Genomic DNA, 15,203 nt, shown 5'->3' with positions numbered 1-15,203 from the left:
ACAAACAGAATAAGGGAAGTGAGATTTACTGAGCCCATGGCCATTTCAATGCAGCCGACGTGTCTTGGTGCGGCCGTAAAGAATACAGTAATACGACATTGAAAATGGAAAATAATATAAGGCAGGACTGCCAAGCCCATTATGAGGGGGGATGGAGAGGGATACACTTTTGCCACCAGATAAATCAAAATGAGTTAAGTAAGCCCAAAGAACCAGCTCCTGCAGACCGTAAAAAGTCAACAGGGAATTACTAGTAGAAAAGTATGAAAATAGAAAATAGTAAAAACCATACCATTGAAGCACATTTGTTAGAGGTCTGATCCAAGACTCTAGTTAAACTCCACAGCAGAAAGAAGCCCTGAAGAGAAGCAGAAGACTTGAACTATGTCTCACACTGGCTGATTTCGAAGGTACATTCATGCTCCAAAAGTCCATAACTGTAGAATGCAATGGGGATGAGCTAACACGTAGGATTCATACAATCATGGAATTTTGGAACTCGATGGGCCTTGGAGGATTGTCTAGTCCTGGGCCCAGAGGTTGTTTTTTGTGGTTGCTGTTTGAGATTTTATTTTTAAGTAATGTCTGCACTCAACGCAGGGCTCAAATTCATAACCCTGAGATCAAAAGTTGCATGTTCTACCAAATGAGCCAGCCAGGCACCCCCAAAGGTTTTTTTTTAATTTACATTTTTTATTGCAGTAAAATGTATATAATATAAAATTTGCCATTCTAATCATTTAAAAAAACTTTTTAACATTTATCTATTATTGAGAGACAGAAAGAGAGAGCATGAGCATGGGAGGGACAGAGAGAAGAGGAGACACAGAATCTGAAGCAGGCTCCAGGCTCTGAGCTGTCAGTACAGAGCCCAATGCAGGGCTCGAACTCACAAACTGCGAGATCATGACCTAAGCTGAAGTTTGGTGCTTAACCGACTGAGCCACCCAGGTGCCCCCCAACCCCATTCTAATCATTTTTAAGTGTATGGTTCAGTGGCATTAAGTGTATTCACATTGTTGTGCTAAGCCTTTTTTTTTTTTTTAAATGGGCCCATTGGGGGAAACTGGACAAAAGTATACAGTACTTCTCTGTATTATCTTTGCAACTTCCTGTACATTTATACTTATTTCAAAATTTAAAGGTTTTATTTTTTTCTATTCAGCCTTCTTTCCAGCTCCTGGCAATCACCATTCTACCTTCTGTCTCTATGAGTTGGACTACTAAAGGGATCTCATATAAGTAGAATCATACCATTGTTTGTCCTTTTGTGTGAAGCTCATTTCATTGAGCATAATGTCTTCAGAGTTCACCTCTGTTGTAGCATGTGTCAGAATTTTCTCCCTCTTTTTAAAAAACTTGAAGTGTAGTTGACTCACATTAGCCTCAGGCATACAATTTAGTGATGTGACAGCTCTATCCATTCTGCTATGCTCACCACGAGTATAACTGCTGTCACTGTACCACACTACTACAATACCGTTGCCTATATTCTCTATGCATTCTATTGTTGTTGTTTGTTTTTGTTTTAATGGCATGCCCATGTGAGCTTCAGTAGCTTCCTTGCAAGTGTCAGAGAGGCAGTGGGGGCAAAACTCCAGAGGTAGCTTCTCCTGCCCACCTTCACTCAGATCAGCGGCACCTTGTCTCTTTCAGTATTGTGCTTCTTCATGAAATTTCTGAAATTTCTTTTATTTTTTAAAATTTTTGTAAGTTTATTTATTCTGAGAGAGAGAGAGTGCACGCATGAGGGTGGAGGGGCAGAGATGGGGGCGGGGGTGGGAAGGGAGAGGATCCTAAGCAGGCTCCCTATCATCAGCCCAGAGCCAGACGTGGGGCTTGAACTCATGAACCCTGAAATCATGACCTGAGCCCGAACCAAGAGTCAGATTTTTAACTGAATGAGCCCTCCAGGCACCCTGAGATTTGTGAAATTTCATGTTAAAAAACAGTCCCACTAGGGGCGCCTGGGTGGCTCAGACAGTTAAGCATCTGACTTCAGCTCAGGTCATGATCTTGCAGTTCATGAGTTCGAGCCCTGCATCGGGCTGTATACCAACAGCTCAGAGCCTGGAGCCTGCTTCGGATTCTATGTCTCTCTCTCTCTCAATTGGCCCTTCCCCCCACTGGTGTTCTCTCTCTCTCTCTCTCTCAAAAATAAATAAACATTAAAATAATTTTTTAAAATTAAAGAAAACAGTCCTACTACAAAAAAATAGGTTTGAAAACTGACTCCCCTTTTTTATTTTACCGATAAGAGAGCTGAATTTAGTTTTTCCGAGGTTACTAGGCCAATAAATGGCAGAACTAGGACACAAATTCAGATCCGTTGACTCACGGTCTGGTCTTCCCTACACTTTACCAGATTGTCTCCATTCAAATACAGAGATTTTTGTTTCTCTTCCTGGCTCTTACACCATATATTATAACCTAAAATGAACACCATCATACAGCGACACAGGTAATGTGTGTAGTATAGACATGGAAGAAAGCATGGTTGAAAACAAATCTAGAGACTCATAAACCTAGAATTTCAAATTCCAATGTCTTGCAAGTTTGTAACCTTGACCTGATAGGTGTATATGCATATGTCTTAGTCTCTTGAAAGAATAAGCAATGAAAGGTAACAAATCTGACCTGAGTCTCAGAGAAATTTAAAAGAAAAATAAATTCTGGCTTTTCAGTTCATTTGGCATATGTTTAATGCATGTCTAGTAAGTGTTAGGAACTATGAGAGACACAGGATGCAATGATGAGCCATACAGAACATGCCTTTGCTCTCATGAGCTCACTGGCTAGAAGTTTGAAATACACAGCTATTAATCCAATAATTAAACCAATGAATAGATATTCCAACTGAGTTTGAGGAGAGGAAGGGATGAACATGTATAACAGAAAATGACCTAAAAATGGTCAGAGAAAACTTCCCTGTAGAAGTCATGTTTGAAATGAACCCACAGGAGAAATAACAGTTAACTGGATGTGTTTGTGGAAAGCTATTTGTAAATAAAATCATAGTTTGATTTTTCTTTAGGGAGGCTTTATTGAAAAGATAACTATTGTAGAGGAGAGTGTTGTTTAGGTTCAACAAATATGTGCCCTTCTGAGTGCCACACTCCCCACACTTAACCACAGCAGACTTCACAAATCAATTACAGCCCCCTTTTCTGGTAAATCCCCATTCACCTTCTTACCAGAGATCCAGGCAGTCATTGCCAATCAATCACATTTGGGGCTTGAAATGAAGTGTATTTGCCATCTTGGGTATAGTGAAAAAAGATCTCTGGTCTCAAATGTAGAAGTTCTGAGTTGTAACTACATGATTTTAATGATACAAGGGGACTGGCCAACATTTGGGCATTTTACCTCAGTCCCTTTAATGATTAATTTTATGTGTCACCTAGATTGTGCTAAGGGATGCCCATATAACTAGTAAAATATTATTTCTGGGTATGTCTGAGTATTTGTATTTGAGTCTGTAGACTGAGTAAAGAAGATAACCTTCATCAATGCATGTGGACATCATCCAAAACACCTAAAGCCTGAATAGAGCAAAAAGGCAGAGGAAAGTTGAATTTGTCTCCCTGCTTGAGCTGAGACATCTGTCTCTTCTCCTGGCCTTGAACATAAGTGCTCCTGGCTCTCAGACTCAGACTGATATTACACCATCAGTCCCCCAATTCTCAGGGGTTTGTGCTCAACTTGAATTACATCACCAGCTTTCTTGGTTCTCTGACTTGCAGATACCAGACTGTGGGCCTTCTAAGCTTCCATAATCACATAAGCCAATCCTTGTAAAATACACACACACACACACACACACACACACACACACACACACACACACAGAGTTAGTTCTATTTCTTTGAAGAACCATAAGTAATACAGTCCCCAAAGAAGAAAACAGGTACTGCCTCCCCATCCTATAAACTATATGAGACAGTCTATAAGTTAAGGGAGGCCTCTTTGAGTTCCAACCCTCAATCTATGGATAGAAAAGTTAGCCAGAAAATATGTCCTTGGGCAGTACCAGAATTTGTCAATTTGCCTAGGGATTACAAAAATATTTTGCTGGGACTTGCAAAACTTAAACTAAAAAGAATGTGAGTATCAAAGGCATGAAATTTCAAGCCAGAAGGGGTGATATTAAAATTTTGCAAAGATGTTAAATGCACATAACTTAAGATCTGTGGGCACTCCCTGTTCTTCAGGTCACAGAGCCATGGCAATGTTCTCTGAACAATAAAGAACTGATTATGCTACAAACTCTGGTTGAGTAGGAAAATGGATGCTTGCAAGAACTTCTGTTTATTTTGGGCTTAAAATTAAAATGCATATTAATACATTTTTATAGTTTTTTCTCCTAACCCCTACTTTCTATATGTGTTCCTGCCAACTGAAGTTTTTCCAATCATGATACTCCAGAAGCTGGCAAAGGATTACTGGATTTCAGAAGTTTTTTTCCTTTTAAAAACTTTTATCTCGACACATGGTAATATCTTTAACACTGGCTGTCATACTGTTGGAAAAAATGTTTTGCATATCCCGTGCTCTGTTTAGAGCCACTCTGGTACCCTGCCATGTGTCATCAGCACAGTCCTAATGAGCAGGACCATGGGTTCTAGAGTGAACTGGTCCTCACTTTGTCTAGTGGAAGAGACAGACACTTGATTCGGGATGAAATCTTCGTGCTTTTCACTTCTGGAATCTTATGATGGATAATTGGCATTATGCTAATAATAATGATTGTCTTTAGTATTTGATTATGTAACTTACCTGGCTACACATTCTTTGACTACAGTCTTTCATATCAATGCCAAATTGTATGAGAGCTACAGAGGAGATTTCAATTTAAGAAGCGGAAAGGATGCTAATCTTAATTCCACTATGTAAGCGTGTTGGCAAATGAATCTGAATGACACAAGTAACTCTGGATGTTGGCACCATTTCGTTTACTCCAAAGAAAGATGAACGTTGTATCTTCTGTTTAACTATTGTCATTTTCATCTTCCTTTCCTCCTTCAGGCTCTCAGTTAAGAGGTTTTAGAGGGGCGGACAGGCAAAAGTTAGATAGTGGTGCTCATCAGTGTTTAGGATGTGAACATAGTATCCCTTTGGATGTGTGTAGCAAGAGTGCCAACCACACAGAGGCAAAGCGGAGCCACTCCTGTGGCCTAAACTCTTAGGAAGCTGTGTTTGCGCATCTGTGTAGGGGGTGGGGGTGGGGGTGTCGGGATTTCTCTATGGTCTGATGGCTCCTGCTCCCTGATCCACCTGTCAGATGTTTGTCACTTTGTTGTTACTCCCCTACAGTTTTCTCTTCTTTTTTGGTTCATTGTTATTTCCTTCTGGTGACTGTGGATCAAACTTTTGGAAAGCAAAACATGCACTCCCACGGTGTTCTCAGCTCCCTGAGGTAAAGTGTTAGAATGCAAGACTATTGCAGTTGAAACCCCAGACAGCCATGCACCTGCAAGGTGCAGCCCTCCAGAGTCCCCACAGACATCTTTTTATAAACTCCGCCCCCTTCCTTCATATTTTAAGTTTGGAATATATGTAGGTGCCTGGGGAGGAGCAGCCACAGCCCATAGTTCCCCAGGTTCTACAGGAATCTGTTTTGCCCTCCTGCTGGGAGTACATGGTATCTCCAGGATAGTTTCTTTGGGTGGTTGGTAGGATTTGAGAATTTTAAAATCAATGATTTTAGAAAGTACAGCTTTAACCAAAATACAAAATGGTTTTAGTTTTTGAGTAATTTAGATAATATGCTGTTCTAATAGGCTATGATGTTCTAACAGCTTCTTGCTTCCAGATCTATTTATAAAACCAGCTGTATGACTTGAGGACACATTGCTTCCCTCTCTGAGCCTCAGACTCTACTATAAAATGAGAGACTTGAACCACATCAGTGGGTTTCACTCATGAGCTACCTTGGGGGGGGTCAAAGGAAGCTTATACAACTCCAGTATCCACCTAAGCAGCTCAGTTTTGTTTGTTTTATGTGTTGATACTCCATGTAAGATTTAAATTGGGAGAGAGAGAGAGGAAGAAGAGGGAGGAGGAGAAGGAGAAGAAGAAGGGGAGGGTGAGGGAAGGAGGAAGAGAAGGAAAAAGAAGAAAGAGAGAAAGCATTCTGTGGTTTAAGGTTGTTTGAGAAAACAATTGAACTACATGATTCTAAATATTTTTCCAGGTCAGTTTTTTGATTCTAAGAACCTAGATTCATCCATGAGTTGTAGGGGACTTGTAATGCTTGATTATTCAATTACAAAATTGCATATGTTAGCAAAGAGCTATGACAAAAGGCGAGAATGTAGCTTCTAAAGGATGTCTGTCTTAATAGTTTGTTACAAATTGGTAAGGAGTCTGAGGTTAAATTAATAACTTGCCTTGTAGGGCTTTCTTTATATCCTTTAACTTTAGCTTTCTTCCTTGTCACTTTCTTGAGCCCCTAACCCTAACCCAAAGATTTCAGAGGAAATATGAAGGAACTCCAGCCACATTAGGTCCTAAACCAGCAGGTGGAGGTACAAGGGGACCCAGGCTCTGAGAGGTGGTTTAGCTGAGAATCACTTGAAAGGGTGAAATCCCTCAAGACTCCTTCCCGCAAGCCTCTTTCCTAAAGTCTCCTTGCAATCTTGGATGACCCTCTAAATCCCCACACCCTGCCCTGCAGCGCATGCTGAGGTGTGGTACTCCGGCCCAAACCCCCAGTCACTGAATCATTACCAGACCCCTTACCTGACCCACACCTCCTGCCTTGTTCCTAGTCTTCCAACTCACCTGCCATCAACATTTCTATTTTCCTTCCCCATTACTCCTTTATCTTGCCCTAAAATGCTTTGCATGTTTTTGTCTCTCTCCCTTCACCTCTGATTATTACTATTTCTCTCTATCACAGAGAATGCAAAAGTGGACCTTTTCCCAACTTGACCCAACATTCAGGAACCCTCTGCCCATTTGCTAAGTGCATGAGTACTGTCGCATCTCACTTCATATGAGCCTCACTGATGGGACTTGACAAATGTCTCCATGTCAGTATCCAGGCTGCCAATGATTTGGACCCAATTTATATCACAAACTGCATATAAATTAAAAGATCGATTGACAGGGATCCATGTCTTCAATTAACCTTGTAAAATTTTTATTTAACTAGTTAAGTTTGTGTGGCTTATGGGGTGATCAGTTTGCAACGTGTACAAATGTCATATCACTATGTTGTCCACTTGAAACTAATATACGATGGTATGTTAATTATACTTCAATAAAAAAAGATGGCAAATGTAAAGTGGAAAAAAAGGTAATAATTAAATGATATTATCTACCTCAGAGGAGTTTTGTGAGAATGAAGTGAAATAATGCATTTAATACACCAAACACAATACCTAACACACTGCAGGTGGCCAATAAATAGTAGTAGCCATTATTATTTAGATTGTTGATTTTGCAGGAGATCCTATCCATTGCCTGCTCCAAATTCATTGTTTCCTTCATTCTTGCTGGCAGTGTTTCCATTTTATTCCTCTCTCTACTCCCACAATGCCAATGATAGAATTGTGTATAAAAAGAAAAAGTGTTCATGATAAGGAGAGATTTCTACCTTCTTGACACCCATTTCCCCTCTATCATCTCTGATCTCCTGGGTTGTCCTTTCTGCAGAGCTAAGCAGGCAGGTATGGGCCCAAGCCCGCTAGATGCAAGTCTTCTGAGAGCTACTTGGTTACAGATGGGATATATACTTTGAGATTTCACAGAAAAGAGTTGTTGCTTTATAATATTTAAGGAAAAGGAAGCCACATCTATAAACCAATAAGAAAAAATCCAACTTGTTAGTGGACTGATTTATAGGAATCTCTCCATTGTATTAATAAAACCATTGTTTTTAAAACTTCATGTTACCATCCAATCAATACTTTGTGAAATTAATAGTAGGTCCAACAAGCAATTTTACAATATAATAAAATTGAACAGAAGATATTAGGTGTGGTTACACATAATAAAAATTATTGTTGTGTGAAAAGTTTGATGCAGTTAAATATATACAAAAATATGTGTACATGTATAAGGATGCAAAGTTAAATGTATTTCTTATTGTGGGTGGTGGGCAAAACACTTGAAAATTACTGATTGGTAACAATTGTACCTGGAAGTCAACTTGGGACCATGTATGGGCCTCCTCTTGGTCTTGGAAAAGTATCTGAAATGTCTGGGTAAATGTCCCCTTCTTAGAGAACTTACTGCTGCATGGGAGCCAGGGTGAGTCTTTGGAATCATGAGTGAAGTCCTCTATATCTTCCAGTGAAGTCCTCCCTATGACTTTGGTGACTTAAGGACTGGACAGAGGCCTCTCCCTCATGTGGGTAAATAGAGTAATTGGAGAAATAGCCAACCCTCCTTTAAAGATGAATAAGCCCACATGTATCTTCTTTCATTTCTATAAATGTGACTGTGCTATGAGTTTGCCTTCTCATGGTCTCAGAAGGGCCATCTGTTCTCCATCTTTCTCGAACCTGGACCATGTTACAGCTTCATTGGAGGATGATGACTTCAAGGAAACTCCTCTCATGTACGCTAATGGCTGGTATGGCTAAATTTGGTGAAAGAAAACCCAAGTAATTGTAAATATCTGACATATCTCTGCCATGAGAGAAGTTCCACTGCCTCATAGCTAGCTTATACTGTCTCTTCAACCATCAGTCCTACACCCCCCCCCCCTTTTTTTTTCTACGCCTTCATCCTTCCTTGTCTTCATAGACAGGCTAAAAATATATGTGTGCTTAAATTCATATATATAACTTCTGACCTAGGTACACTGATTACCCATCCCAGGTCCAATGGAGTCCACTGCCAAGTCCCTAATGGCATTCGGTCTCTGAAGATGATTTCCATCTGCCAATTCCAGGAAGCATATGGGAGTCTTCACAGGCTCCATACAGTAAACATTTAGAATATTTTATATGCCACAAAGTCTAACATAGGTTTTACTTTGACTATTAGGTTTATCTATTTTCAGAACTTTACTGTTCAAGCTGCTCCAGTATTAAATCTTTTGGACCCAAACCATTGAATTCTGAGATATATACTAAGAATAGACTGATGCTTGCCATAAATGAAGGCCGACTGTAAAGCTTATAGCCTTCTGCAGCTATATTAAAAAATTCCTGCCTACTTTAGTTTTTGTGAATGTGTCTCAATAGAAGAAATGGCCAGGGACACCTGGCTGGCTCAACTGGCAGGACATGTGACTCTTGATCTCGGGTTGTGAGTTTGAACCCTATGTTGGGTGTAGAGATTATGTTAAAATTTTTAAAAATATTTTTAAAAATAGAAGAAATGGAGACCAAGCCACATACTGATCCAGACCACCAGGGAAAAATTCAGGAAAACAACCAACAGGATGACTGTTATGGTTAATTGCTATAGGTGGTAAGACTTGATTTGCAGATCTTTGCAGGCAGCACCTACATAGGCTAGGATACATTTTAGATGCTTAATAATTGAGAATTGTTGGTATTTTTATTTACTTTTGTTATTCTCATCACCTCTGACCAGCCATACTTCATATATATACTTCTTACTATAAGAGGGAATTATGAGCATGAATGGTTCAGTACAAAATCTCATCCATTTAAGGAATAAATAGCTTGCTCAATCTGTGTGTTGTACTATTGGGTCATCGATGCCATCATTTTTAACTTTACAGGGTATATTACCTCCAAGAAGGAATGGTGTTGTAAACAGGGCTCAGACATGTAAGCCCTTCCAGGTCCACCTTTGCCCCCAAAGTCCTGAGTGAGTTGGATTTTCTGGGGTACATTCAGGAAACTTACTGTGCCAGAGCACAGGCATGTATCTGAGTGAACTGATTGCATTTCAGCAGCTTCCCCTGGAGCCAAGTCTTCTCACAATTTTTTCAATATTCCGGCAATAGTCTTATTTCTCTCCTTCCCACATACTTATACTTCTTAAAAGAATGATTTCTACATTTACAACTTCTAGTTATTCAGCTCCTGTGTTAGTTAGGGCACAGGTTAGGTAAGCCACTGTGACAAAGAGATCCAAAAATACAGTGGCTTATATAATTTAGAACTTCTTTCTTGTCATGTAACATTCAAGAAGTAGGTAGTCCAGCTTACTATAAAGTAGCTGAGGTCCATTCCAGAGTGCAGGCTCCTTTTATCCTGTGGATCCACCATGCCTTAGGGGGATTGTCTTCATTTGAGTGATGACCCCAGGGATTTGATCTGTACAGCCATTAACTGAAATGGGAAGGTGGCAGAAGGAGCAGGTTTAGGGGACAGAGATGAGCTTGCTGTTAGTCATGTTAAGTTTGTATGTCCAGTGGACTATACCTAGGTAGTTGGATAAACAGATTGGGAGTTCAGAGAAGAGGTCCATGCTGGAGACATGACTTGAGCAATCATCAGTCAGGTATCTTGACAAAATTAACGAAGGAATGAGTATGTATAAAAAAAAAAAAAGAGGCAAGGAGTCAGGACTGATCCCTGGGTCACTCAAAAATGTGGAGGTTGGGGAACATGAGGAGAATGAACCAGAGAATGAAAAGGGGCAAACAGTAAGATAGAAGAAAATCAACTTCTCAAAGCCAAGAGAAGAGTGTGTGTCAAGGGGGAGGGGACAATCAACTTGTCAGATGCTGCTTACGAGTCAAGTCAGGGGAGATACGAAGACTAGATTTAGCTTCAAGTGGCAAACAACATATCTGCAGAGTGGAGGTGAGACTGAGTGGCAAGATGGACTCTTGTTTTATTGATTCATTTGTTTTTTCATTTGTTTACTCAAGAGATACTGAATCTATACAATGCATCCTACATTCACAACAAATGCCTTTAGGTAGATAATCGAAACAGGTTATTCATAAATTAAGCCACGTGTCTTAGATCCAATCCTGTAAACAGTGCTGTTTCTCTCCAAAGGCCCCCTCTATTCTTTCCTCACAACAAATTCCCCCCATTTACTAGACACACCAGCTGTCTCAGTGACCCGCCTGTGGCAAAACAGTCACCCTGTGAAAGGATAACCCTAAAGATGAGATACAACAGTCAGAAAAGACACAGATGATTAATGAAATCAGACTGAGTGTGGAATAGGGAAAATGCACAAAACTCTGGAAGTAACTGGGCCACAATTAAAGTCCTCTCCAGTTTCACAGGTCAGAGATCGCCAAGAGGATTTCATTGCATTGAGTGCGCACAAGTATTCACTCCTGGTGATTCGCTTTGATGAAGTGGAACAATGACATAAATTAGTCAAATCAGCTTTGAAATCACTACACATGCTCATGTTTGTTTAAATGTTTGTTAAAATGAGCTCACTTATCTGAACACATTTCAGCATGGAGGGTGGGCCTGCAGCCAGGAGGGCCCCAGGGATATGTGACAACGCAGGACGTTAAAACCCACCAGGGAAAATCCACAAGGCAAAATCTAAAGAAGGGGGTGTACTTATCTAACTGGTATTAGACAGGCTTCTCTGAAGCAAACAGGTCACTGACTAAGGGGGCAGAAGCCTCTGGTTCTGGTAAAAGCTGTCATTATATGTGTGACCTTGGCTACATGGGGTTTCCTTTCTGGACCTCCTGCAGTTAAATGAAGGAGTTGGACGAGATGACCTTTGAGATCTCTTACACCTCTTGCATTTCAAAACTAAAATCTCCCAAATGTGAAAAAAAGGTTCACTTTGTTGGTAATTAGAAAGTGCCTTTTTAGTTACACTGTTAGTTTTGACCTGGATGCATGCATTACTAAAGGTGTCAATGATTTTATCCTTGTAAGAAGCCACATGCATACACAACTTCACAGATGTGGAGGCCTAATAGTTTGGGGGGGAGGTATTTGCTGCCTTTAACGTACATGCTCAGAAGGATTTGTCTCCAATATGCTTGGTCAGGGCAAGACAATGGAATGGCTTTTGCTAGGAAATGAAGCATTCTGTTACTGAGGAAAAAAAAATGACAGCAGATGTGCGGGATCGGCTCTGTGGCACAGATCTGACAGTGATGACACTCCTAATGTGTGCAAGCTCGCAGCATCCTTTTTCTCTCTGACTTCTCACACTACCTTCCAAGTTAATTCTTGGCATGCTTTGTGGATGAATGTTGTTGGACTTCTGTGCTGGGCTCCACGTCCCTTTTCTGAATTGCATACAACGTGGTGCAATTGTTGTTTTGTAAAAAAGTTTATTAGTAGATTGGGGCACCTGGGTGGCTCAGTCAGTTAAATGTCCAACCTCAGGTCATGATCTCATGGTCTGTGAATTCAAGCCCCACGTCAGGCTCTGTGCTGACAGCTCATAGCCTGAAGCCTGCTTTGGATTCTGTGTCTCCCTCTCTCTCTGCCCCTCCCCTGCTCACACTCTATCTCTCTCTCTCAAAAGTAAATAAACATTAAAAAAATTTTTTTTAAGTTTATTAGTAGAATTCACACAAAGCCACTCTAGCACAATATTCTATTGTGGAAACTGAGAGCCTATGGAAGATATGAACTTGAAAAATAAATTAGGAGATATATCTATATACCTATATAATAAATTAGGAGATATATATTTTAGTAATATATATTAGATATGATTATTAGTAACAAATATATTAGGCCATATTTGCTGTCCAAAAGGGGGTGGAGAAATGACCATATGATGGCATGGATCTCAGGCCCCCTGCAGGGAATTTTCTCCTACATTCTCAAAGACAGGGATTGATGCCCCTAAATTCATACCTCGACAAGTGGTAAAACGGGGATTTGAATCTTGATTTTTTTAACTTTCTCATAAATTCAAGAGCACAACTATAAGACTCAGTTATAATTTTTAGGCCACTAGCACCCTTTGACACCATTCGAACTTCGGATAGAACCAGGATCAAGGTGAGCTCAGCCTCTGGACTCGCTGATAATTAAGTGAATTAAATCAGTTAAATGAGCTGATAAATGGTCTTCTTTGCGCAAGCTACTTTGACAGTGGTTTCTGTCACTTGTAAATAAATTTTCATAAAGATATACAAGCTTCTCAATTCTGGAAACAAGTGTATATGCCTATAAAGGAGTGATAATTGCATGTACTAATGGTAACCTACGTGCCAAGTGCTTTGCTAAAGACTTTGCTTATGTATTCATTTACTCTCAAAACAATGAGGGAGATGTTTTCATTGTCCTAATTTTCCAGTCGAAGAGACTGAGGTGTTAATTATACTTCTCAGATCATGTATCTAGTAAGATTCAGAGCCGAGATTCAAACCCTGGTAGTCAGACGCCACAGAGCCCACTCAAAGTCACCCCTGTATGGGTGTGCACACGTGTATCTTAACTGTCATGTGAAAAATAGGCTTCTGGGGAAGAAACTGAAGCTTCTAGTTTGTCAGTCATTTTCTGCAGAGCAGACTCTGATCTCAGGATGTGCAGCCACACAGTATTCTGAGGACTTCTTCCAGGGAGAGATCAATGAGTTGGGACTAAGTCACTAGACCAGTGACCACAGCAAGGATCTTTTGGACAGTGGTGGATCATAACATCTGGTCAGTGAACAGGAAGTTTGAAGGAATGAGAGAGGGATTTCTGGAAGCAGAATTTAGCCCAGGGAAGACAAAAAGGGTTAGACTGACAGGAGGGTGAGTCAGGCCTCTATGCTCCCCTACCCTTTCCTCCATGTGCACCTATAACCTAAGCAGTATTTAACTTTATACCTTTTCAATATTTATAAACCTTTTTCATCTTTGAAAATAAAATACATAAAAACATATTGTCTGATTTTAATGTTTTGTTTTGTTTTCTCATGAGATTGTTCCTATATTGGCAATTAGGCAACTGGCCATTTAAAATTTTTTCTCTTGTGAATTTTTTAGTAGCAAATATATCAGGCCATGTTCTTTCATGATAAATGACAGAAACCCAACAAACTTGGAGATTTATTGGGTTTTATAACTGGGAAGCCTAGGGGCACATGTGCTTTTAAACAAGTCTAGATCCAGGACCTGAAACAAATAATCATGAAATCATTCATTCTCTCTCTGTCTCTGTCTCTGTCTCTGTCCCTGTCCCTGTCTCTCTCTCCCCTTGCCACCCTACCCCAGTGATCTATCTTCTTAGCCAGGCTCTCTCCCACGTCGCAGCAAAGATGGCTGTAGGCTTACATTGTCCTCCAGCTAGTGATTCCAGAAAAAAAAAAAGGAGAGAGTTTCTTTTATTTTTTAGCATATTAACAGCTTATAGCATCTGCAAGAGATTGACTCATTGGGAACATGCTAACTCCTGACAAATCAGTGTGCCTGAGAGGGATGATGTGATCTAGTTCATCACATGCCAATTCTTGAAGTAGGGAAGGTAGTACCATGCTATACAGTTCCATCATGTAGTAATGGGTATTTTCCCAAAGCAAAATTAGGCAAAAGAGAGAACGAAACAAAAGATGACCACTTTTTAAATGTTCTTTCCATTTAAAAGTGAAGTGCTCAGCTTTTTATTGATCTGGAAGCACTCTTTATATATTAAGAACATTAGCTTTTGATCTGTACTATATGAATCATATGCTTGTCACTTGTCTTTCACTTTGTTTATGGTATATTTTTCCCTTTACAGTAATTTAAAAATGCAAGCCCCCACACAGTTCAGTGAGCTTCCTCAAGCAACTTGAGGAGATCCTCCCCTATGTCTCCAGGCCACTCACCACCTTGCTCTACACACCTGAAGAGCGAAATGTGCTAAAGCATTACTTCTCTGTCTCCTCAAGGAGATTTTCAGGCATCAGTTTCCCCATCTGTAAAGTGGGTAACAATAGAACTACAAAAGTATACAATTATATAGCAGGAGGTCCTTATTTCTAGGATATGTATGCTGAAGTCTCAGGATGTCCGTGGTTTATTTTCCAGTGGTTTATCTAAAAAAATTAAAGAATGAGAGAGAGGTGGGTAGGGTAAATAGTATAAACAGTTCATAATGTTGAATCGAGGGAGTGGGTAAGTGGATGTTCATTGTACTGATTTTCTACTTTTCTTTATTGGAAAATTTTCCTAATTAAAAAGTTACAAAAGAGAGTGAGAAGGAGCAGTGGACAGTCGTGGAGCACATGAGTTCTTTGCCATGCCTGCCCTCCTCCTTATCAGTTCCACTGATGGTCTGTCCCAGTAGCCAGGTCTGGGTTTGGGTTCTATGTGCAACACTGTGGGATACACAATACAGTCATCACCCCCACTA

The 15,203-nt window shown here is 40.1% G+C and overlaps 1 long non-coding RNA gene across 1 annotated transcript in view; it reads left to right on the top strand.

Moving 5' to 3' along the window:
* Positions 1–7,396, top strand: part of LOC123611558 — a 141,669-nt gene extending 134,273 nt beyond the window's left edge. Inside the window, exons 3-4 of the long non-coding RNA XR_006718730.1 lie at positions 4,212–4,271; positions 6,902–7,396. This is a non-coding gene — a long non-coding RNA (uncharacterized LOC123611558). The remainder of the gene's footprint in view (positions 1–4,211; positions 4,272–6,901) is intronic.
* Positions 7,397–15,203: the final 7,807 nt, after the last annotated feature.

The sequence above is a fragment of the Leopardus geoffroyi genome, chromosome C2, assembly GCF_018350155.1.
Source record: "Leopardus geoffroyi isolate Oge1 chromosome C2, O.geoffroyi_Oge1_pat1.0, whole genome shotgun sequence".
Classification (NCBI taxonomy): Eukaryota; Metazoa; Chordata; class Mammalia; order Carnivora; family Felidae; genus Leopardus; species Leopardus geoffroyi.
This window is presented reverse-complemented; position numbering and strand designations above follow the sequence as displayed.